Source organism: Hydractinia symbiolongicarpus, chromosome 4, assembly GCF_029227915.1.
Source record: "Hydractinia symbiolongicarpus strain clone_291-10 chromosome 4, HSymV2.1, whole genome shotgun sequence".
NCBI lineage: Eukaryota > Metazoa > Cnidaria > Hydrozoa > Anthoathecata > Hydractiniidae > Hydractinia > Hydractinia symbiolongicarpus.
The window spans coordinates 7,631,971-7,653,341 of NC_079878.1; the positions used below are offsets into that span (position 1 = coordinate 7,631,971).

General features: G+C 38.4%; 35 non-coding genes across 35 annotated transcripts; all 35 read left to right on the plus strand.

Annotated features, from left to right (window-relative positions):
• Positions 1–419: 419 nt before the first annotated feature.
• On the plus strand, positions 420–503 carry Trnal-cag (transfer RNA leucine (anticodon CAG)). Its single transcript has one exon. It is a non-coding gene; the product is annotated as a tRNA-Leu (tRNA).
• Positions 504–772: 269 nt separating this feature from the next.
• Trnal-cag (transfer RNA leucine (anticodon CAG)) lies at positions 773–856 on the plus strand. Its single transcript has one exon. It is a non-coding gene; the product is annotated as a tRNA-Leu (tRNA).
• A 975-nt stretch (positions 857–1,831) lies between these two features.
• Trnal-cag (transfer RNA leucine (anticodon CAG)) lies at positions 1,832–1,915 on the plus strand. Its single transcript has one exon. It is a non-coding gene; the product is annotated as a tRNA-Leu (tRNA).
• Positions 1,916–2,184: 269 nt separating this feature from the next.
• On the plus strand, positions 2,185–2,268 carry Trnal-cag (transfer RNA leucine (anticodon CAG)). The gene has a single exon. It is a non-coding gene; the product is annotated as a tRNA-Leu (tRNA).
• A 976-nt stretch (positions 2,269–3,244) lies between these two features.
• Trnal-cag (transfer RNA leucine (anticodon CAG)) lies at positions 3,245–3,328 on the plus strand. The gene has a single exon. It is a non-coding gene; the product is annotated as a tRNA-Leu (tRNA).
• Positions 3,329–3,597: 269 nt separating this feature from the next.
• On the plus strand, positions 3,598–3,681 carry Trnal-cag (transfer RNA leucine (anticodon CAG)). The gene has a single exon. It is a non-coding gene; the product is annotated as a tRNA-Leu (tRNA).
• A 623-nt stretch (positions 3,682–4,304) lies between these two features.
• On the plus strand, positions 4,305–4,388 carry Trnal-cag (transfer RNA leucine (anticodon CAG)). Its single transcript has one exon. It is a non-coding gene; the product is annotated as a tRNA-Leu (tRNA).
• A 269-nt stretch (positions 4,389–4,657) lies between these two features.
• Trnal-cag (transfer RNA leucine (anticodon CAG)) lies at positions 4,658–4,741 on the plus strand. Its single transcript has one exon. It is a non-coding gene; the product is annotated as a tRNA-Leu (tRNA).
• Positions 4,742–5,364: 623 nt separating this feature from the next.
• Positions 5,365–5,448, plus strand: Trnal-cag (transfer RNA leucine (anticodon CAG)). Its single transcript has one exon. It is a non-coding gene; the product is annotated as a tRNA-Leu (tRNA).
• Positions 5,449–5,717: 269 nt separating this feature from the next.
• Positions 5,718–5,801, plus strand: Trnal-cag (transfer RNA leucine (anticodon CAG)). The gene has a single exon. It is a non-coding gene; the product is annotated as a tRNA-Leu (tRNA).
• Positions 5,802–6,071: 270 nt separating this feature from the next.
• Trnal-cag (transfer RNA leucine (anticodon CAG)) lies at positions 6,072–6,155 on the plus strand. Its single transcript has one exon. It is a non-coding gene; the product is annotated as a tRNA-Leu (tRNA).
• Positions 6,156–6,425: 270 nt separating this feature from the next.
• On the plus strand, positions 6,426–6,509 carry Trnal-cag (transfer RNA leucine (anticodon CAG)). Its single transcript has one exon. It is a non-coding gene; the product is annotated as a tRNA-Leu (tRNA).
• A 270-nt stretch (positions 6,510–6,779) lies between these two features.
• On the plus strand, positions 6,780–6,863 carry Trnal-cag (transfer RNA leucine (anticodon CAG)). The gene has a single exon. It is a non-coding gene; the product is annotated as a tRNA-Leu (tRNA).
• A 1,123-nt stretch (positions 6,864–7,986) lies between these two features.
• Trnal-cag (transfer RNA leucine (anticodon CAG)) lies at positions 7,987–8,070 on the plus strand. The gene has a single exon. It is a non-coding gene; the product is annotated as a tRNA-Leu (tRNA).
• Positions 8,071–8,315: 245 nt separating this feature from the next.
• Trnal-cag (transfer RNA leucine (anticodon CAG)) lies at positions 8,316–8,399 on the plus strand. The gene has a single exon. It is a non-coding gene; the product is annotated as a tRNA-Leu (tRNA).
• A 623-nt stretch (positions 8,400–9,022) lies between these two features.
• Positions 9,023–9,106, plus strand: Trnal-cag (transfer RNA leucine (anticodon CAG)). Its single transcript has one exon. It is a non-coding gene; the product is annotated as a tRNA-Leu (tRNA).
• Positions 9,107–9,375: 269 nt separating this feature from the next.
• Positions 9,376–9,459, plus strand: Trnal-cag (transfer RNA leucine (anticodon CAG)). Its single transcript has one exon. It is a non-coding gene; the product is annotated as a tRNA-Leu (tRNA).
• Positions 9,460–9,729: 270 nt separating this feature from the next.
• On the plus strand, positions 9,730–9,813 carry Trnal-cag (transfer RNA leucine (anticodon CAG)). Its single transcript has one exon. It is a non-coding gene; the product is annotated as a tRNA-Leu (tRNA).
• A 623-nt stretch (positions 9,814–10,436) lies between these two features.
• Trnal-aag (transfer RNA leucine (anticodon AAG)) lies at positions 10,437–10,520 on the plus strand. The gene has a single exon. It is a non-coding gene; the product is annotated as a tRNA-Leu (tRNA).
• A 269-nt stretch (positions 10,521–10,789) lies between these two features.
• Positions 10,790–10,873, plus strand: Trnal-cag (transfer RNA leucine (anticodon CAG)). The gene has a single exon. It is a non-coding gene; the product is annotated as a tRNA-Leu (tRNA).
• Positions 10,874–11,850: 977 nt separating this feature from the next.
• Positions 11,851–11,934, plus strand: Trnal-cag (transfer RNA leucine (anticodon CAG)). The gene has a single exon. It is a non-coding gene; the product is annotated as a tRNA-Leu (tRNA).
• A 269-nt stretch (positions 11,935–12,203) lies between these two features.
• Positions 12,204–12,287, plus strand: Trnal-cag (transfer RNA leucine (anticodon CAG)). Its single transcript has one exon. It is a non-coding gene; the product is annotated as a tRNA-Leu (tRNA).
• Positions 12,288–12,909: 622 nt separating this feature from the next.
• On the plus strand, positions 12,910–12,993 carry Trnal-cag (transfer RNA leucine (anticodon CAG)). Its single transcript has one exon. It is a non-coding gene; the product is annotated as a tRNA-Leu (tRNA).
• A 269-nt stretch (positions 12,994–13,262) lies between these two features.
• On the plus strand, positions 13,263–13,346 carry Trnal-cag (transfer RNA leucine (anticodon CAG)). Its single transcript has one exon. It is a non-coding gene; the product is annotated as a tRNA-Leu (tRNA).
• Positions 13,347–13,615: 269 nt separating this feature from the next.
• Positions 13,616–13,699, plus strand: Trnal-cag (transfer RNA leucine (anticodon CAG)). The gene has a single exon. It is a non-coding gene; the product is annotated as a tRNA-Leu (tRNA).
• Positions 13,700–14,322: 623 nt separating this feature from the next.
• On the plus strand, positions 14,323–14,406 carry Trnal-cag (transfer RNA leucine (anticodon CAG)). The gene has a single exon. It is a non-coding gene; the product is annotated as a tRNA-Leu (tRNA).
• Positions 14,407–14,676: 270 nt separating this feature from the next.
• Positions 14,677–14,760, plus strand: Trnal-cag (transfer RNA leucine (anticodon CAG)). The gene has a single exon. It is a non-coding gene; the product is annotated as a tRNA-Leu (tRNA).
• A 269-nt stretch (positions 14,761–15,029) lies between these two features.
• Positions 15,030–15,113, plus strand: Trnal-cag (transfer RNA leucine (anticodon CAG)). Its single transcript has one exon. It is a non-coding gene; the product is annotated as a tRNA-Leu (tRNA).
• Positions 15,114–15,735: 622 nt separating this feature from the next.
• On the plus strand, positions 15,736–15,819 carry Trnal-uag (transfer RNA leucine (anticodon UAG)). Its single transcript has one exon. It is a non-coding gene; the product is annotated as a tRNA-Leu (tRNA).
• A 270-nt stretch (positions 15,820–16,089) lies between these two features.
• On the plus strand, positions 16,090–16,173 carry Trnal-cag (transfer RNA leucine (anticodon CAG)). Its single transcript has one exon. It is a non-coding gene; the product is annotated as a tRNA-Leu (tRNA).
• Positions 16,174–17,152: 979 nt separating this feature from the next.
• Trnal-uag (transfer RNA leucine (anticodon UAG)) lies at positions 17,153–17,236 on the plus strand. The gene has a single exon. It is a non-coding gene; the product is annotated as a tRNA-Leu (tRNA).
• A 623-nt stretch (positions 17,237–17,859) lies between these two features.
• Positions 17,860–17,943, plus strand: Trnal-cag (transfer RNA leucine (anticodon CAG)). The gene has a single exon. It is a non-coding gene; the product is annotated as a tRNA-Leu (tRNA).
• A 977-nt stretch (positions 17,944–18,920) lies between these two features.
• Positions 18,921–19,004, plus strand: Trnal-cag (transfer RNA leucine (anticodon CAG)). Its single transcript has one exon. It is a non-coding gene; the product is annotated as a tRNA-Leu (tRNA).
• A 270-nt stretch (positions 19,005–19,274) lies between these two features.
• Positions 19,275–19,358, plus strand: Trnal-cag (transfer RNA leucine (anticodon CAG)). Its single transcript has one exon. It is a non-coding gene; the product is annotated as a tRNA-Leu (tRNA).
• A 935-nt stretch (positions 19,359–20,293) lies between these two features.
• On the plus strand, positions 20,294–20,376 carry Trnal-uag (transfer RNA leucine (anticodon UAG)). Its single transcript has one exon. It is a non-coding gene; the product is annotated as a tRNA-Leu (tRNA).
• Positions 20,377–21,371: the final 995 nt, after the last annotated feature.

Sequence of the window (21,371 nt, forward strand, 5' to 3'; positions counted from 1 at the left end):
CATTCCTTCTATTAATCCAGAATCAATATCACTTATGTACTTGACATTCGAAATGGCATAGAAGACTCTCAGGATGTTCGAGTGGTCTATGGCACTGCGTTCAGGACGCAGTCTACATTCGTAGGCGTGGGTTCGAATCCCACTTCAGACAAAGTTTGAAGATTAAGGAAGATGCTCTATAAAAGTTGTTAAAAAGAAATTGCAACTCTACGTTGGCTTTATACAAAAACTACCTAGCAAATGCTTGATTGTTGTTCTACCGTACAGGTCTTTGATGTGGAAACACGGTCCTTTTTAGGTTTAAACGGATGTAAAGACCAATGACTAGTGTTTTACCTTGAAATATAGTTTTTATTCCTTCTATTAATCCAGAATCAATATCACTTATATACTTGACATTCCAAGTGGCGTAAAAGTCAGTCAGGATGGCCGAGTGGTCTAAGGCGCTGCGTTCAGGTCGCAGTCTACATTCGTAGGCGTTGGTTTGAATCCCACTTCTGACATAAACTTGAAGATTAAGGAAGATGCTCTCTAAAAGTCGTTAAAAACACGTGGCAACTCTACGTTTTCTTTATAAAAAAAGTCCCTAGCAAATGCTTGATTGTTGTTCAACCGTACAGGTCTTTAATGTGAAAACACGGTCCTTTTTAGGTTTAAACGAATGTAAAGACCAATGACTAGTGTTTTACCTTGAAATATAGTTTTTATTCCCTCTATTAATCCAGAATCAATATCACTTACATACTTGAAATTCCAAGTGGCGTAAAAGTCAGTCAGGATGGCCGAGTGGTCTAAGGCGCTGCGTTCAGGTCGCAGTCTACATTCGTAGGCGTGGGTTCGAATCCCACTTCTGACAAAAACTTGAAGATTAAGGAAGATGCTCTCTAAAAGTCGTTAAAAAGAAGTTGCCACTCTACGTTTTCTTTCTAAAGAACCATTCTAGCATGTTCTTGATTGTTGTTCTACCGTACAGGTCTTTGATGTGGAAACACGGTCCTTTTTAGGTTTAAACGAATGTAAAGACCAATGACTAGTGTTTTACCTTGAAATATAAATTTTATTCCTTCTATTAATCCAGAATCAATATCACTTACATAATTGAAATTCCAAGTGGCGTAATATTCAGTCAGGATGGCCTAGTGGTCTAAGGCGCTGCGTTCAGGTTGCAGTCTACATTCGTAGACGTTGCTTTGAATCCCACTTCTGACATAAACTTGAAGATTAAGGAAGATGCTCTCTAAAAGTCGTTAAAAACACGTGGCAACTCTACGTTTTCTTTATAAAAAAAGTCCCTAGCATATGCTTGATTGTTGTTCAACCGTACAGGTCTTTAATGTAGAAACACGGTCCTTTTTCGTGTTCAAACGAAAGTCAAGACCAAGGATTAAAATTTTACTGTGAGATGTACTTTTCATTCCTTCTATTAATCCAGAATCAATATCACTTATGTACTTGACATTCGAAATGGCATAGAAGACTCTCAGGATGTTCGAGTGGTCTATGGCACTGCGTTCAGGACGCAGTCTACATTCGTAGGCGTGGGTTCGAATCCCACTTCAGACAAAGTTTGAAGATTAAGGAAGATGCTCTATAAAAGTTGTTAAAAAGAAATTGCAACTCTACGTTGGCTTTATACAAAAACTACCTAGCAAATGCTTGATTGTTGTTCTACCGTACAGGTCTTTGATGTGGAAACACGGTCCTTTTTAGGTTTAAACGGATGTAAAGACCAATGACTAGTGTTTTACCTTGAAATATAGTTTTTATTCCTTCTATTAATCCAGAATCAATATCACTTATATACTTGACATTCCAAGTGGCGTAAAAGTCAGTCAGGATGGCCGAGTGGTCTAAGGCGCTGCGTTCAGGTCGCAGTCTACATTCGTAGGCGTTGGTTTGAATCCCACTTCTGACATAAACTTGAAGATTAAGGAAGATGCTCTCTAAAAGTCGTTAAAAACACGTGGCAACTCTACGTTTTCTTTATAAAAAAAGTCCCTAGCAAATGCTTGATTGTTGTTCAACCGTACAGGTCTTTAATGTGAAAACACGGTCCTTTTTAGGTTTAAACGAATGTAAAGACCAATGACTAGTGTTTTACCTTGAAATATAGTTTTTATTCCCTCTATTAATCCAGAATCAATATCACTTACATACTTGAAATTCCAAGTGGCGTAAAAGTCAGTCAGGATGGCCGAGTGGTCTAAGGCGCTGCGTTCAGGTCGCAGTCTACATTCGTAGGCGTGGGTTCGAATCCCACTTCTGACAAAAACTTGAAGATTAAGGAAGATGCTCTCTAAAAGTCGTTAAAAAGAAGTTGCCACTCTACGTTTTCTTTCTAAAGAACCATTCTAGCATGTTCTTGATTGTTGTTCTACCGTACAGGTCTTTGATGTGGAAACACGGTCCTTTTTAGGTTTAAACGAATGTAAAGACCAATGACTAGTGTTTTACCTTGAAATATAAATTTTATTCCTTCTATTAATCCAGAATCAATATCACTTACATAATTGAAATTCCAAGTGGCGTAATATTCAGTCAGGATGGCCTAGTGGTCTAAGGCGCTGCGTTCAGGTTGCAGTCTACATTCGTAGACGTTGCTTTGAATCCCACTTCTGACATAAACTTGAAGATTAAGGAAGATGCTCTCTAAAAGTCGTTAAAAACACGTGGCAACTCTACGTTTTCTTTATAAAAAAAGTCCCTAGCAAATGCTTCATTGTTGTTCAACCGTACAGGTCTTTAATGTGGAAACACGGTCCTTTTTTGTGTTCAAACGAAAGTCAAGACCAAGGATTAAAATTTTACTGTGAGATGTACTTTTGATTCCTTCTATTAATCCAGAATCAATATCACTTATGTACTTGACATTCGAAATGGCATAGAAGACTCTCAGGATGTTCGAGTGGTCTATAGCACTGCGTTCAGGACGCAGCCTACATTCGTAGGCGTGGGTTCGAATCCCACTTCTGACATAAGTTTGAAGATTAAGGAAGATGCTCTATAAAAGTTGTTAAAAAGAAATTGCAACTCTACGTTGGCTTTATACAAAAACTCCCTAGCAAATGCTTGATTGTTGTTCTACCGTACAGGTCTTTAATGTGGAAACACGGTCCTATTTAGGTTTAAACGATTGTAAAGACCAATGACTAGTGTTTTACCTTGAAATATAATTTTTATTCCTTCTATTAATCCAGAATCAATATCACTTACATAATTGAAATTCCAAGTGGCGTAAAAGTCAGTCAGGATGGCCGAGTGGTCTAAGGCGCTGCGTTCAGGTCGCAGTCTATATTCGTAGGCGTGGGTTCGAATCCCACTTCTGACATAAACTTGAAGATTAAGGAAGATGCTCTCTAAAAGTCGTTAAAAACACGTTGCAACTCTAGGTTTTCTTTATAAAAAAAGTCCCTAGCAAATGCTTGATTGTTGTTCAACCGTACAGGTCTTTAATGTGAAAACACGGTCCTTTTCAGGTTTAAACGAATGTAAAGACCAATGACTAGTGTTTTACCTTGAAATATAGTTTTTATTCCTTCTATTAATCCAGAATCAATATCACTTACATACTTGAAATTCCAAGTGGCGTAAAAGTCAGTCAGGATGGCCGAGTGGTCTAAGGCGCTGCGTTCAGGTCGCAGTCTACATTCGTAGGCGTGGGTTCGAATCCCACTTCTGACAAAAACTTGAAGATTAAGGAAGATGCTCTCTAAAAGTCATTAAAAAGAAGTTGCCACTCTACGTTTTCTTTCTAAAGAACCTTTCCAGCATGTTCTTGATTGTTGTTCTACCGTACAGGTCTTTAATGTGGAAACACGGTCCTTTTTCGTGTTCAAACGAAAGTCAAGACCAAGGATTAAAATTTTACTGTGAGATGTACTTTTCATTCCTTCTATTAATCCAGAATCAATATCACTTATGTACTTGACATTCGAAATGGCATAGAAGACTCTCAGGATGTTCGAGTAGTCTATGGCACTGCGTTCAGGACACAGTCTACATTCGTAGGCGTGGGTTCGAATCCCACTTCTGACATAAGTTTGAAGATTAAGGAAGATGCTCTATAAAAGTTGTTAAAAAGAAATTGCAACTCTACGTTGGCTTTATACAAAAACTCCTTAGCAAATGCTTGATTGTTGTTCTACCGTACAGGTCTTTAATGTGGAAACACGGTCCTATTTAGGTTTAAACGATTGTAAAGACCAATGACTAGTGTTTTACCTTGAAATATAATTTTTATTCCTTCTATTAATCCAGAATCAATATCACTTACATAATTGAAATTCCAAGTGGCGTAAAGGTCAGTCAGGATGGCCGAGTGGTCTAAGGCCCTGCGTTCAGGTCGCAGTCTACATTCGTAGGCGTGGGTTCGAATCCCACTTCTGACAAAAACTTGAAGATTAAGGAAGATGCTCTCTAAAAGTCGTTAAAAAGAAGTTGCCACTCTACGTTTTCTTTCTAAAGAACCTTTCCAGCATGTTCTTGATTGTTGTTCTACCGTACAGGTCTTTGATGTGGAAACACGGTCCTTTTTAGGTTTAAACGAATGTAAAGACCAATGACTAGTGTTTTACCTTGAAATATAATTTTTATTCCTTCTATTAATCCAGAATCAATATCACTTACATAATTGAAATTCCAAGTGGCGTACAAGTCAGTCAGGATGGCCGAGTGGTCTAAGGCGCTGCGTTCAGGTCGCAGTCTACATTCGTAGGCGTGGGTTCGAATCCCACTTCTGACAAAAACTTGAAGATTAAGGAAGATGCTCTCTAAAAGTCGTTAAAAAGAAGTTGCCACTCTACGTTTTCTTTCTAAAGAACCTTTCCAGCATGTTCTTGATTGTTGTTCTACCGTCCAGGTCTTTGATGTGGAAACACGGTCCTTTTTAGGTTTAAACGAATGTAAAGACCAATGACTAGTGTTTTACCTTGAAATATAGTTTTTATTCCTTCTATTAATCCAGAATCAATATCACTTACATAATTGAAATTCCAAGTGGCGTAAAAGTCAGTCAGGATGGCCGAGTGGTCTAAGGCGCTGCGTTCAGGTCGCAGTCTACATTTGTAGGCGTTGATTTGAATCCCACTTCTAACATAAACTTGAAGATTAAGGAAGATGCTCCCTAAAAGTCGTTAAAAACACGTGGCAACTCTACGTTTTCTTTATAAAAAAAGTCACTAGCAAATGCTTGATTGTTGTTCAACCGTACAGTTCTTTAATGTGAAAACACGGTCCTTTTTCGTGTTCAAACGAATGTAAAGACCAATGACTAGTGTTTTACCTTGAAATATAGTTTTTATTCCTTCTATTAATCCAGAATCAATATCACTTACATACTTGACATTCCAAGTGGCGTAAAAGTCAGTCAGGATGGCCAAGTGGTCTAAGGCGCTGCGTTCAGGTCGCAGTCTACATTCGTAGGCGTTGGTTTGAATCCCACTTCTGACATAAACTTGAAGATTAAGGAAGATGCTCTCTAAAAGTCGTTAACAACACGTGGCAACTCTACGTTTTCTTTATAAAAAAAGTCCCTAGCAAATGCTTGATTGTTGTTCAACCGTACAGGTCTTTAATGTGAAAACACGGTCCTTTTTAGGTTTAAACGAATGTAAAGACCAATGACTAGTGTTTTACCTTGAAATATAGTTTTTTTTCCCTCTATTAATCCAGAATCAATATCACTTACATACTTGAAATTCCAAGTGGCGTAAAAGTCAGTCAGGATGGCCGAGTGGTCTAAGGCGCTGCGTTCAGGTCGCAGTCTACATTCGTAGGCGTGGGTTCGAATCCCACTTCTAACAAAAACTTGAAGATTAAGGAAGATGCTCTCTAAAAGTCGTTAAAAAGAAGATGCTACTCTACGTTTTCATTCTAAAGAACCTTTCAAGCATGTTCTTGATTGTTGTTCAACGGTACAGGTCGCTAATGTAGAAATACGGCCTCTTTTTAGGTTCAAACGAATGTAAAGACGAAGGAATAGTGTTTTACCTTGAAATATGGTTGTTATTCCTTCTATTAATCCAGAATCAATATCACTTACATACTTGAAATTCCAAGTGATGTAAAAGTCAGTCAGGATGGCCGAGTGGTCTAAGGCGCTGCGTTCAGGTCGCAGTATACATTCGTAGGCGTGGGTTCGAATCCCACTTCTGACATAAGTTTGAAGATTAAGGAAGATGCTCTCTAAAAGTCGTTAAAAAGAAGTTGCAACTCTACGTTTTCTTTATAAAAAAAGTCCCTAGCATATGCTTGATTGTTGTTCAACCGTACAGGTCTTTAATGTAGAAACACGGTCCTTTTTTATGTTCAAACGAAAGTCAAGACCAATGACTAGTGTTTTACCTTGAAATATAGTTTTTTTTCCCTCTATTAATCCAGAATCAATATCACTTACATACTTGAAATTCCAAGTGGCGTAAAAGTCAGTCAGGATGGCCGAGTGGTCTAAGGCGCTGCGTTCAGGTCGCAGTCTACATTCGTAGGCGTGGGTTCGAATCCCACTTCTAACAAAAACTTGAAGATTTTGGAAGATGCTCTCTAAAAGTCGTTAAAAAGAAGATGCTACTCTACGTTTTCATTCTAAAGAACCTTTCAAGCATGTTCTTGATTGTTGTTCAACCGTACAGGTCGCTAATGTAGAAATACGGCCTCTTTTTAGGTTCAAACGAATGTAAAGACGAAGGACTAGTGTTTTACCTTGAAATATGGTTGTTATTCCTTCTATTAATCCAGAATCAATATCACTTACATACTTGAAATTCCAAGTGATGTAAAAGTCAGTCAGGATGGCCGAGTGGTCTAAGGCGCTGCGTTCAGGTCGCAGTATACATTCGTAGGCGTGGGTTCGAATCCCACTTCTGACATAAGTTTGAAGATTAAGGAAGATGCTCTCTAAAAGTCGTTAAAAAGAAGTTGCAACTCTACGTTTTCTTTATAAAAAAAGTCCCTAGCATATGCTTGATTGTTGTTCAACCGTACAGGTCTTTAATGTAGAAACACGGTCCTTTTTTATGTTCAAACGAAAGTCAAGACCAAGGATTAAGGTTGTACCGTGAAACATACTTGTTATTGCTTCTATAAATCCAGAATCAATATCACTTACATACTTGACATTCGAAATGGTATAGAAGACTCTCAGGATGCCTGAGTGGTCTATGGCGCTGCGTTCAGGTCGCAGTCTATATTCGCAGGCGTGGGTTCAAATCGCACTTCTGACATGCAATTGGTGATTAAGAAGGATGCTCTTTAAAAGTCGTTAAAGAGAAGTTGCAACTCTACGTTTTCTTTATAAAAAAACTCCCTAGCATATGCTTGATTGTTGCTCAACCGTACATGTCTTTAATGTAGAAACACGGTCTTTTTTATGTTCAAACGAAAGTCAAGACCAAGGATTAATGCCTTACCATGAAAATGGCTGTTATTCCTTCTATTAATCCAGAATCAATATCACTTACATACTTGAAATTCCAAGTGATGTAATAGTCAGTCAGGATGGCCGAGTGGTCTAAGGCGCTGCGTTCAGGTCGCAGTCTACATTCGTAGGCCTAGGTTCATCCACTTCTGACATAAACTTGAGGATTAAGGAAGATGCTCTCTAAAAGTCGTTAAAAAGAAGTTGCAACTCTACCTTTTCTTTATAAAAAAGCTCCCTAGCAAATGCTTGATTGTTGTTTAACCGTACAGGTCTTTAATGTGGAAACACGGTCCTTTTTCGTGTTCAAACGAAAGTCAAGACCAAGGTTTAAAGTTTTACTGTGAGATGTACTTTTCATTCCTTCTATTTATCCAGAATCAATATCACTTATGTACTTGACATTAAAAATGGCATAGAAGACTCTCAGGATGTTCGAGTGGTCTATGGCACTGTTCACACGAAAGTCAAGACCAAGGGTTAAAGTTTTACTGTGAGATATACTTTTTATTCCTGCTGTTAATCCAGAATCAATATCACTTATATACTTGACATTCGATTTGACGCAAAAGACAGTCAGGATGGTTGAGCGGTGTAAGGCGCTGCGTTCAGGTCGCAATCTACATTTGTAGGCGTGGGTTCGAATCCCACTTTTGACATGTAATTGGTGATTAAGAAGGATGCTCTTTAAAATGTGGAAATTGAATTTGCAACAGTAAGTGTTCTTTATGAGAAACCTTCCTATAATATCCTTTATGGTTGTTCAACCGTAAAGGTCGTTAATGTAGAAACACGGCCTCTTTTTAGGTTCAAAACGAATGTAAAGACCAAGGTTGTTATTCCTTCCTTTAATCCAGAATCAATATCACTTACATATTTGAAATTCCAAGTGGCGTAAAATTCAGTCAGGATGGCCGAGTGGTCTAAGGCGCTGCGTTCAGGACGCAGTCTACATTCGTAGGCGTGGGTTCGAATCACACTTCTGACATGAACTTGAAGATTAAGGAAGATGCTCTCTAAAAGTCGTTAAAAAGAAGTTGCCACTCTACGTTTTCTTTATAAAAAAGCTCCCTAGCAAATGCTTGATTGTTGTTTAACCGTACAGGTCTTTAATGTGGAAACACGGTCCTTTTTCGTGTTCAAACGAAAGTCAAGACCAAGGATTAAAGTTTTACTGTGAGATGTACTTTTCATTCCTTCTATTAATCCAGAATCAATATCACTTATGTACTTGACATTCGAAATGGCATAGAAGACTCTCAGGATGTTCGAGTGGTCTATGGCACTGCGTTCAGGACGCAGTCTACATTCGTAGGCATGGGTTCGAATCCCACTTCTGACATAAGTTTGAAGATTAAGGAAGACGCTCTATAAAAGTCGTTAAAAAGAAATTGCAACTCTACGTTGACTTTATATAAAAACTCCCTAGCAAATGCTTGATTGTTGTTCTACCGTACAGGTCTTTAATGTGGAAACACGGTCCTATTTAGATTTAAACGATTGTAAAGACCAATGACTAGTGTTTTACCTTGAAATATAATTTTTATTCCTTCTATTAATCCAGAATCAATATCACTTACATAATTGAAATTCCAAGTGGCGTAAAAGTCAGTCAGGATGGCCGAGTTGTCTAAGGCGCTGCGTTCAGGTCGCAGTCTACTTTCGTAGGCGTGGGTTCGAATCCCACTTCTGACATAAACTTGAAGATTAAGGAAGATGCTCTCTAAAAGTCGTTAAAAACACGTTGCAACTCTACGTTTTCTTTATAAAAATAGTCCCTAGCAAATGCTTGATTGTTGTTCAACTGTACAGGTCTTTAATGTGAAAACACGGTCCTTTCTAGGTTTAAACGAATGTAAAGACCAATGACTAGTGTTTTACCTTGAAATATAGTTTTTATTCCTTCTATTAATCCAGAATCAATATCACTTACATACCTGAAATTCCAAGAGGCGTAAAAGTCAGTCAGGATGGCCGAGTGGTCTAAGGCGCTGCGTTCAGGTCGCATTCTACATTCGTAGGCGTGGGTTCGAATCCCACTTCTGACAAAAACTTAAAGATTAAGGAAGATGCTCTCTAAAAGTCGTTAAAAAGAAGTTGCTACACTACGTTTTCATTCTAAAGAACCTTTCCAGCATGTTCTTGATTGTTGTTCAACCGTACAGGTCGCTAATGTAGAAATACGGCCTTTTTTTAGGTTCAAACGAATGTAAAGACGAAGGACTAGTGTTTTACCCTGAAATATGGTTGTTATTCCTTCTATTAATCCAGAATCAATATCACTTACATACTTGAAATTCCAAGTGATGTAAAAGTCAGTCAGGATGGCCGAGTAGTCTAAGGCGCTGCGTTCAGGTCGTAGTCTACATTCGTAGGCGTGGGTTCGAATCCCACTTCTGACATAAGTTTGAAGATTAAGGAAGATGCTCTCTAAAAGTCGTTAAAAAAAAATTGCAACTCTACGTTTTCTTTATAAAAAAAGTCCCTAGCATATGCTTGATTGTTGTTCAACCGTACAGGTCTTTAATGTAGAAACACGGTCCTTTTTTATGTTCAAACGAAAGTCAAGACCAAGGATTAAGGTTGTACCGCGAAACATACTTGTTATTGCTTCTATAAATCCCGAATCAATATCACTTGCATACTTGACATTCGAAATGGTATAGAAGACTCTCAGGATGCCTGAGTGGTCTAAGGTGCTGCGTTCAGGTCGCAGTCTACATTCGTAGGCGTGGGTTCGAATCCCACTTCTGACATAAACTTGAAGATTAAGGAAGATGCTCTCTAAAAGTCGTTAAAAACACGTTGCAACTCTACGTTTTCTTTATAAAAAAAGTCCCTAGCAAATTCTTGATTGTTGTTCAACCGTACAGGTCTTTAATGTGAAAACACGGTCCTTTTTAGGTTTAAACGAATGTAAAGACCAATGACTAGTGTTTTACCTTGAAATATAGTTTTTATTCCTTCTATTAATCCAGAATCAATATCACTTACATACTTGAAATTCCAAGTGGCGTAAAAGTCAGTCAGGATGGCCGAGTGGTCTAAGGCGCTGCGTTAAGGTCGCAGTCTACATTCTTAGGCGTGGGTTCGAATCCCACTTCTGACATAAACTTGAAGATTAAGGAAGATGCTCTCTAAAAGTCGTTAAAAACACGTTGCAACTCTACGTTTTCTTTATAAAAAAAGTCCCTAGCAAATGCTTGATTGTTGTTCAACCGTACAGGTCTTTAATGTGAAAACACGGTCCTTTTTAGGTTTAAACGGATGTAAAGACCAATGACTAGTGTTTTACCTTGAAATATAATTTTTATTCCTTCTATTAATCCAGAATCAATATCACTTACATAATTGAAATTCCAAGTGGGGTAAAAGTCAGTCAGGATGGCCGAGTGGTCTAAGGCGCTGCGTTCAGGTCGCAGTCTACATTCGTAGGCGTTGGTTTGAATCCCACTTCTGACATAAACTTGAAGATTAAGGAAGATGCTCCCTAAAAGTCGTTAAAAACACGTGGCAACTCTACGTTTTCTTTATAAAAAAAGTCCCTAGCAAATGCTTGATTGTTGTTCAACTGTACAGGTCTTTAATGTGGAAACACGGTCCTTTTTCGTGTTCAAACGAATGTAAAGACCAATGACTAGTGTTTTACCTTGAAATATAGTTTTTATTCCTTCTATTAATCCAGAATCAATATCACTTATATACTTGACATTCCAAGTGGCGTAAAAGTCAGTCAAGATGGCCGAGTGGTCTGAGGTGCTGCGTTCAGGTCGCAGTCTACATTCGTAGACGTTGGTTTGAATCCCACTTCTGACATAAACTTGAAGATTAAGGAAGATGCTCTCTAAAAGTCGTTAAAAACTCGTGGCAACTCTACGTTTTGTTTATAAAAAAAGTCCCTAGCAAATGCTTGATTGTTGTTCAACCGTACAGGTCTTTAATGTGGAAACACGGTCCTTTTTCGTGTTCAAACGAAAGTCAAGACCAAGGATTAAAATTTTACTGTGAGATGTACTTTTCACTCCTTCTATTAATCCAGAATCAATATCACTTATGTACTTGACATTCGAAATGGCATAGAAGACTCTCAGGATGTTCGAGTGGTCTATGGCACTGCGTTCAGGACGCAGTCTACATTCGTAGGCGTGGGTTCGAATCCCACTTCTGACAAAAACTTGAAGATTAAGGAAGATGCGCTCTAAAAGTCGTTAAAAAGAAGTTGCCACTCTACGTTTTCTTTCTAAAGAACCTTTCCAGCATGTTCTGGATTGTTGTTCTACCGTACAGGTCTTTAATGTGGAAACACGGTCCTATTTAGGTTTAAACGAATGTAAAGACCAATGACTAGTGTTTTACCTTGAAATATAATTTTTATTCCTTCTATTAATCCAGAATCAATATCACTTACATAATTGAAATTCCAAGTGGCGTAAAAGTCAGTCAGGATGGCCGAGTGGTCTAAGGCGCTGCGTTCAGGTCGCAGTCTATATTCGTAGGCGTGGGTTCGAATGCCACTTCTGACATAAACTTGAAGATTAAGGAAGATGCTCTCTAAAAGTCGTTAAAAACACGTTGCAACTCTACGTTGGCTTTATACAAAAACTCCCTAGCAAATGCTTGATTGTTGTTCTACCGTACAGGTCTTTAATGTGAAAACACGGTCCTTTTTAGGTTTAAACGAGTGTAAAGACCAATGACTAGTGTTTTACCTTGAAATATAGTTTTTATTCCTTCTATTAATCCAGAATCAATATCACTTACATACTTGAAATTCCAAGTGGCGTAAAAGTCAGTCAGGATGGCCGAGTGGTCTAAGGCGCTGCGTTCAGGTCGCAGTCTACATTCGTAGCCGTGGGTTCGAATCCCACTTCTGACAAAAACTTGAAGATTAAGGAAGATGCTCTCTAAAAGTCGTTAAAAAGAAGTTGCCACTCTACGTGTTCTTTCTAAAGAACCTTTCCAGCATGTTCTTGATTGTTGTTCTACCGTACAGGTCTTTGATGTGGAAACACGGTCCTTTTTAGGTTTAAACGAATGTAAAGACCAATGACTAGTGTTTTACCTTGAAATATAATTTTTATTCCTTCTATTAATCCAGAATCAATATCACTTACATAATTGAAATTCCAAGTGGCGTAAAAGTCTGTCAGGATGGCCAAGTGGTCTAAGGCGCTGCGTTCAGGTCGCAGTCTACATTCGTAGGCATTGGTTTGAATCCCACTTTTGACATAAACTTGAAGATTGAGGAAGATGCTCCCTAAAAGTCGTTAAAAACACGTGGCAACTCTACGTTTTCTTTATAAAAAAAGTCCCTAGCAAATGCTTGATTGTTGTTCAACCGTACAGGTCTTTAATGTGAAAACACGGTCCTTTTTAGGTTTAAACGAATGTAAAGACCAATGACTAGTGTTTTACCTTGAAATATAGTTTTTATTCCTTCTATTAATCCAGAATCAATATCACTTATATACTTGACATTCCAAGTGGCGTAAAAGTCAGTCAGGATGGCCGAGTGGTCTAAGGCGCTGCGTTCAGGTCGCAGTCTACATTCGTAGGCGTGCGTTCGAATCCCACTTCTAACAAAAACTTGAAGATTAAGGAAGATGCTCTCTAAAAGTCGTTAAAAAGAAATTGCAACTCTACGTTGGCTTTATACAAAAACTCCCTAGCAAATGCTTGATTGTTGTTCTACCGTACAGGTCTTTAATGTGGAAACACGGTCCTATTTAGGTTTAAACGATTGTAAAGACCAATGACTAGGGTTTTACCTTGAAATATAATTTTTATTCCTTCTATTAATCCAGAATCAATATCACTTACATACTTGAAATTCCAAGTGGCGTAAAAGTCAGTCAGGATGGCCGAGTGGTCTAAGGCGCTGCGTTCAGGTCGCAGTCTACATTCGTAGGCGTGGGTTCGAATCCCACTTCTGACAAAAACTTGATGATTAAGGAAGATGCTCTCTAAAAGTCGTTAAAAAGAAGTTGCCACTCTACGTTTTCTCTCTAAAGAACCTTTCCAGCATGTTCTTGATTGTTGTTCTACCGTACAGGTCTTTGATGTGGAAACACGGTCCTTTTTAGATTTAAACGGATGTAAAGACCAATGGCTAGTGTTTTACCTTGAAATATAATTTTTATTCCTTCTATTAATCCAGAATCAATATCACTTACATAATTGAAATTCCAAGTGGCGTAAAAGTCAGTCAGGATGGCCGAGTGGTCTAAGGCGCTGCGTTCAGGTCGCAGTCTACATTCGTAGGCGTTGGTTTGAATCCCACTTCTGACATAAACTTGAAGATTAAGGAAGATGCTCTCTAAAAGTCGTTAAAAACACGTGGCAACTCTACGTTTTCTTTATAAAAAAATTCCCTAGCATAGGCTTGATTGTTGTTTAACCGTACAGGTCCGTAATGTAGAAACCCGGTCCTTTTTTATGTTCAAACGAAAGTCAAGACCAAGGATTAAGGTTGTACCGTGAAACATACTTGTTATTGCTTCTATAAATCCAGAATCAATATCACTTACATACTTGACATTCGAAAGGGCATAGAAGACTCTCAGGATGCCTGAGTGGGCTATGACGCTGCGTTCAGGTCGCAGTCTACATTCGTAGGCGTGGGTTCGAATCCCATTTCTCAGATGTAATTGGTGATTAAGAAGGATTCTCTTTAAAATGTGGAAAATGAAATTGCAACAGTAAGTGTTCTTTATGAGAAACCTTCCTATAATATCCTTTATGGTTGTTCAACCGTACAGGTCGTTAATGTAGAAACACTGCCTCCTCTTAGGTTCAAACGAAAGTCAAGACCAAGGATTAATGCTTTACCATGAATTATAGTTGTTACTCCTTCTATTAGTCCAGAATCAATACCACCTATATACTTGACATAAGTATTGGCGTAAAAGACAGTCGGGATGGCTGAGTGGTCTATGGCGCTGCGTTCAGGTTGCAATCTACATTTGTAGGCGTGGGTTCGAATCCCACTTTTGACATGTAATTGGTGATTAAGAAGGATGCTCTTTAAAATGTGGAAATTGAATTTGCAACAGTAAGTGTTCTTTATGAGAAACCTTCCTATAATATCCTTTATGGTTGTTCAACCGTACAGGTCGTTAATGTAGAAACACGGCCTCTTTTTAGGTTCAAAACGAATGTAAAGACCAAGGACTAGTGTTTTACCTTGGAATATAGTTGTTATTCCTTCCTTTAATCCAGAATCAATATCACTTACATACTTGAAATTCCAAGTGGCGTAAAATTCAGTCAGGATGGCCGAGTGGTCTAAGGCGCTGCGTTCAGGACGCAGTCTACATTCGTAGGCGTGGGTTCGAATCACACTTCTGACATGAACTTGAAGATTAAGGAAGATGCTCTCTAAAAGTCGTTAAAAAGAAGTTGCCACTCTACGTTTTCTTTATAAAAAAAGTCCCTAGCAAATGCTTGATTGTTGTTTAACTGTAGAGGTCTTTAATGTGAAAACACGGTCCTTTCTAGGTTTAAACGAATGTAAAGACCAATGACTAGTGTTTTACCTTGAAATATAGTTTTTATTCCTTCTATTAATCCAGAATCAATATCACTTACATACTTGAAATTCCAAGAGGCGTAAAAGTCAGTCAGGATGGCCGAGTGGTCTAAGGCGCTGCGTTCAGGTCGCAGTCTACATTCGTAGGCGTGGGTTCGAATCCCACTTCTGACAAAAACTTAAAGATTAAGGAAGATGCTCTCTAAAAGTCGTTAAAAAGAAGTTGCTACACTACGTTTTCATTCTAAAGAACCTTTCCAGCATGTTCTTGATTGTTGTTCAACCGTACAGGTCGCTAATGTAGAAATACGGCCTTTTTTTGAGTTCAAACGAATGTAAAGACGAAGGACTAGTGTTTTACCCTGAAATATGGTTGTTATTCCTTTTATTAATCCAGAATCAATATCACTTACATGCTTGAAATTCCAAGTGATGTAAAAGTCAGTCAGGATGGCCGAGTAGTCTAAGGCGCTGCGTTCAGGTCGCAGTTTACATTCGCAGGCGTGGGTTCGAATCGCACTTCTGACATGCAATTGGTGATTAAGAAGGATGCTCTTTAAAAGTCGTTAAAGAGAAGTTGCAACTCTACGTTTTCTTTATAAAAAAACTCCCTAGCATATGCTTGATTGTTGCTCAACCGTACATGTCTTTAATGTAGAAACACGGTCTTTTTTATGTTCAAACGAAAGTAAAGACCAAGGATTAATGCCTTACCATGAAAATGGCTGTTATTCCTTCTATTAATCCAGAATCAATATCACTAACATACTTGAAATTCCAAGTGGTGTAAAAGTCAGTCAGGATGGCCGAGTGGTCTAAGGCGCTGCGTTTAGATCGCAGTCTACATTCGTAGGCGTGGGTTCGAAACCCACTTCTGACATAAACTTGAAGATTAAGGAAGATGCTCTCTAAAAGTCGTTAAAAAGAAGTTGCAACTCTACGTTTTCTTTTTAAAGAAACTTTCCAGCATGTTCTTGATTGTTGTTCTACCGTACAGGTCTTTAATGTAGAATTACGGCCTTTTTTTAGGTTCAAACGAATGTAAAGACGAAGGACTAGTGTTTTACCCTGAAATATGGTTGTTATTCCTTCTATTAATCCAGAATCAATATCACTTACATACTTGAAATTCCAAGTGATGTAAAAGTCAGTCAGGATGGCCAAGTAGTCTAAGGCGCTGCGTTCAGGTCGTAGTCAACATTCGTAGGCGTGGGTTCGAATCCCACTTCTGACATAAGTTTGAAGATTAAGGATGATGCTCTCTAAAATTCGTTAAAAAGAAGTTGCAACTCTACGTTTTCTTTATAAAAAAAGTCCCTAGCATATGCTTGATTGTTGTTCAACCGTACAGGTCTTTAATGTAGAAACACGGTCCTTTTTTATGTTCAAACGAAACTCAAGACCAAGGATTAAGGTTGTACCGCGAAACATACTTCTTATTGCTTCTATAAATCCAGAATCAATATCACTTACATACTTGACATTCGAAATGGTATAGCAGACTCTCAGGATGCCTGAGTGGTCTATAACGCTGCGTTCAGGTCGCAGTTTACATTCGCAGGCGTGGGTTCGAATCGCACTTCTGACATGCAATTGGTGATTAAGAAGGATGCTCTTTAAAAGTCGTTAAAGAGAAGTTGCAACTCTACGTTTTCTTTATAAAAAAACTCCCTAGCATATTCTTGATTGTTGCTCAACCGTACATGTCTTTAATGTAGAAACACGGTCTTTTTTATGTTCAAACGAAAGTCAAGACCAAGGATTAATGCCTTACCATGAAAATGGCTGTTATTCCTTCTATTAATCCAGAATCAATATTACTTACATACTTGAAACTCAAAGTGGCGTAAAAGGTAGTCAGGATGGCCGAGTGGTCTAAGGAGCAGCGTTCAGGTTGCAGTCCACATTCGTAGGCGTGGTTTCGAAACCCACTTCTGATATAAACTTGAAGATTAAGGAAGATGCTCTCTAAAAGTCGTTAAAAAGAAATTTCACCTGTACGCTTTCTTTCTAAAGAACCTTCTCAGCATATTCTTGATTGTTGCTGTTCAACCGTACAGGTCGCTAATGCGGAAATACGGTTTCTTTTTAGGTTCAAACGAATGTAAAGACCAAGGACTAGTGTTTTACCTTGAAATATGGTTGTTATTCCTTCTATTAATCCAGAATTAATATCACTAACATACTTGAAATTCCAAGTGGTGTAAAAGTCAGTCAGGATGGCCGAGTGGTCTAAGGCGCTGCGTTTAGATCGCAGTCTACATTCGTAGGCGTGGGTTCGAAACCCACTTCTGACATAAACTTGAAGATTAAGGAAGATGCTCTCTAAAAGTCGTTAAAAAGAAGTTGCAACTCTACGTTTTCTTTTTAAAGAACCTTTCCAGCATGTTCTTGATTGTTGTTCTACCGTACAGGTCTTTAATGTGGAAACACTGTCCTTTTTCCTGTTCAAACGAAAGTCAAGACCAAGGATTAAAGTTTTACTGTGAGATGTACTTTTCATTCCTTCTATTAATCCAGAATCAATATCACTTATGTACTTGACATTCGAAATGGCATAGAAGACTCTCAGGATGTTCGAGTGGTCTATGGCACTGCGTTCAGGTCGCAGTCTACATTCGTAGGCGTTGGTTCGAATCCCACTTCTGACATAAACTTGAAGATTAAGGAAGATGCTCTCTAAAAGTCGTTAAAAACACGTGGCAACTCTACGTTTTCTTTATAAAAAAGGTCCCTAGCAGATGCTTGATTGTTGTTCAACCGTACAGGTCTTTAATGTGAAAACACGGTCCTTTTTAGGTTTAAACGAATGTAAAGGCCAATGACTAGTGTTTTACCTTGAAATATAGTTTTTATTCCTTCTATTAATCGAGAATCAATATCACTTACATACTTGAAATTCCAAGAGGCGTAAAAGTCAGTCAGGATGGCCGAGTGGTCTAAGGCGCTGCGTTCAGGTCGCAGTCTACATTCGTAGGCGTGGGTTCGAATCCCACTTCTGACAAAAACTTAAAGATTAAGGAAGATGCTCTCTAAAAGTCGTTAAAAAGAAGTTGCCACTCTACGTTTTCTTTCTAAAGAACCTTTCCAGCATGTTCTTGATTGTTGTTCAACCGTACAGGTCGCTAATGTAGAAATACGGTCCTACTTTAGGATCACACGAAAGTCAAGACCAAGGGTTAAAGTTTTACTGTGAGATATACTTTTTATTCCTGCTGTTAATCCAGAATCAATATCACTTATATACTTGACATTCGATTTGACACAAAAGACAGTCAGGATGGCTGAGCGGTGTAAGGCGCTGCGTTCAGGTCGCAATCTACATTTGTAGGCATGGGTTCGAATCCCACTTCTTAGATGTAATTGGTGATTAAGAAGGATTCTTTTTAAAATGTGGAAAATGAAATTGCAACAGTAAGTGTTCTTTATGAGAAACCTTCCTATAATATCCTTTATGGTTGTTCAACCGTACAGGTCGTTAATGTAGAAACACTGCCTCCTCTTAGGTTCAAACGAAAGTCAAGACCAAGGATTAAAGTTTTACTGTGAGATGTACTTTTCATTCCTTCTATTAATCCAGAATCAATATCACTTATGTACTTGACATTCGAAATGGCATAGAAGACTCTCAGGGTGTTCGAGTGGTCTATGGCACTGCGTTCAGGTTGCAATCTACATTTGTAGGCGTGGGTTCGAATCCCACTTTTGACATGTAATTGGTGATTAAGAAAGATGCTCTTTAAAATGTGGAAATTGAATTTGCAACAGTAAGTGTTCTTTATGAGAAACCTTCCTATAATATCCTTTATGGTTGTTCAACCGTACAGGTCGTTAATGTAGAAACACGGCCTCTTTTTAGGTTCAAAACGAATGTAAAGACCAAGGACTAGTGTTTTACTTTGAAATATAGTTGTTATTCCTTCCTTTAATCCAGAATCAATATCACTTACATACTTGAAATTCCAAGTGGCGTAAAATTCAGTCAGGATGGCCGAGTGGTCTAAGGCGCTGCGTTCAGGACGCAGTCTACATTCGTAGGCGTGGGTTCGAATCACACTTCTGACATGAACTTGAAGATTAAGGAAGATGCTCTCTAAAAGTCGTTAAAAAGAAGTTGCCACTCTACGTTTTCTTTCTAATGAATCTTCCCAGCATATTCTTGATTGTTGTTTAACTGTACAGGTCGCTAATGTAGAAATACGGCCTCTTTTTAGGTTCAAACGAATGTAAAGACGAAGGACTAGTGTTTTACCTTGAAATATGGTTGTTATTCTTTCTATTAATCCAGAATCAATATCACTTACATACTTGAAATTCCAAGTGATGTAAAAGTCAGTCAGGTTGGCCGAGTGGTCTAAGGCGCTGCGTTCAGGTCGCAGTCTACATTCGTAGGCGTAGGTTCGAAACCCACTTCTGACATAAACTTGAGGATTAAGGAAGATGCTCTCTAAAAGTCGTTAAAAAGAAGTTGCAACTCTATGTTTTCTTTATAAAAAAGCTCCCTAGCAAATGCTTGATTGTTGTTTAACCGTACAGGTCTTTAATGTGGAAACACGGTCCTTTTTCGTGTTCAAACGAAAGTCAAGACCAAGGATTAAAATTTTACTGTGAGATGTACTTTTCATTCCTTCTATTAATCCAGAATCAATATCACTTATGTACTTGACATTCGAAATGGCATAGAAGACTCTCAGGATGTTCGAGTGGTCTATGGCACTGCGTTCAGGACGCAGTCTACATTCGTAGGCATGGGTTCGAATCCCACTTCTGACATAAGTTTGAAGATTAAGGAAGATGCTCTCTAAAAGTCGTTAAAATAAGTTGCAACTCTACGTTTTCTTTATAAAAAAAGTCCCTAGCATAGGCTTGATTGTTGTTCAACCGTACAGGTCTTTAATGTGGAAACACGGTCCTCTTTTATGTTAAAACGAAAGTCAAGACCAAGGATTAAAGTTTTACTGTGAGATGTACTTTTTATTCCTTCTATTAATCCAGAATCAATATCACTTATGTACTTGACATTCGAAGTGGCATAGAAGACTCTCAGGATGCCTGAGTGGTCTATGACGCTGCGTTCAGGTCGCAGTCTACATTCATAGGCGTGAGTTCGAATCCAACTTCTGACATGTAATTGGTGATTAAGAAGGATGCTCTATAAAAGTCGTTAAAAAGAAATGCTTCATTGTTGTACAATCGTACAGACCGCTAATGGAGAAACACAGCCTCTTTTTAGGTTCAAACGAATGTAAAGACCAAGGACTAGTGTTTTACCTTGAAATATAGTTGTTATTCCTTCTATTAATCCAGAATCAATATCACTTACATACTTGAAATTTAAAGTGGCGTAAAAGTCAGTCAGGATGGCCGAGTGGTCTAAGGCGCTGCGTTTAGATCGCAGTCTACATTCGTAGGCGTGGGTCGAAACCCACTTCTGACATAAACTTGAAGATTAAGAAAGATGCTCTCTAAAAGTCGTTAAAATAAGTTGCAACTCTACGTTTTCTTTATAAAAAAAGTCCCTAGCATAGGCTTGATTGTTGTTCAACCGTACAGGTCTTTAATGTGGAAACACGGTCCTCTTTTATGTTCAAACGAAAGTCAAGACCAAGGATTAAAGTTTTACTGTGAGATGTACTTTTTATTCCTTCTATTAATCCAGAATCAATATCACTTATGTACTTGACATTCGAAATGGCATAGAAGACTCTCAGGATGCCTGAGTGGTCTATGACGCTGCGTTCAGGTCGCAGTCTACATTCATAGGCGTGAGTTCGAATCCAACTTCTGACATGTAATTGGTGATTAAGAAGGATGCTCTATAAAAGTCGTTAAAACAAATTTGCAACTCTACGTTTTCTTTATAAAAAAACTCCCTAGCATATGCTTGATTGTTGTTCAACCGTACATGTCTTTGATGTAGAAACACGGTCTTTTTATATGTTCAAACGAAAGTCAAGACCAAGGATTATGCCTTACCATGAAAAATGTTTGTTATTCCTTCTATTAACCCAGAATCAGTATCACATACATACTTGAAATTCCAAGTGGTGTAAAAGTCAGTCAGGATGGCCGAGTGGTCAAAGGCGCTGCGTTTAGGTCGCAGTCTTCATTCGTAGGCGTGTGTTCGAAACCCAATTCTGACATAGACTTGAAGATTAAGGAAGATGCTCTCTAAAAGTCGTTAAAAAGAAGTTGCTACTCTACGTTTTCTTTATAAAAAAACTCCCTAGCAAATACTTGATTGTTGTTCAACCGTACAGGTCTTTAATGTGGAAACACGGTCCTTTTTTATGTTCAAACGAAAGTCAAGACCAAGGATTAAAATTTTACTGTGAGATGTACTTTTTATTCCTTCTCTTCATCCAGAATCAATATCACTTATGTACTTGACATTCGAAGTGGCAGAAAAGAGTCTCAGGATGGTCGAGTGGT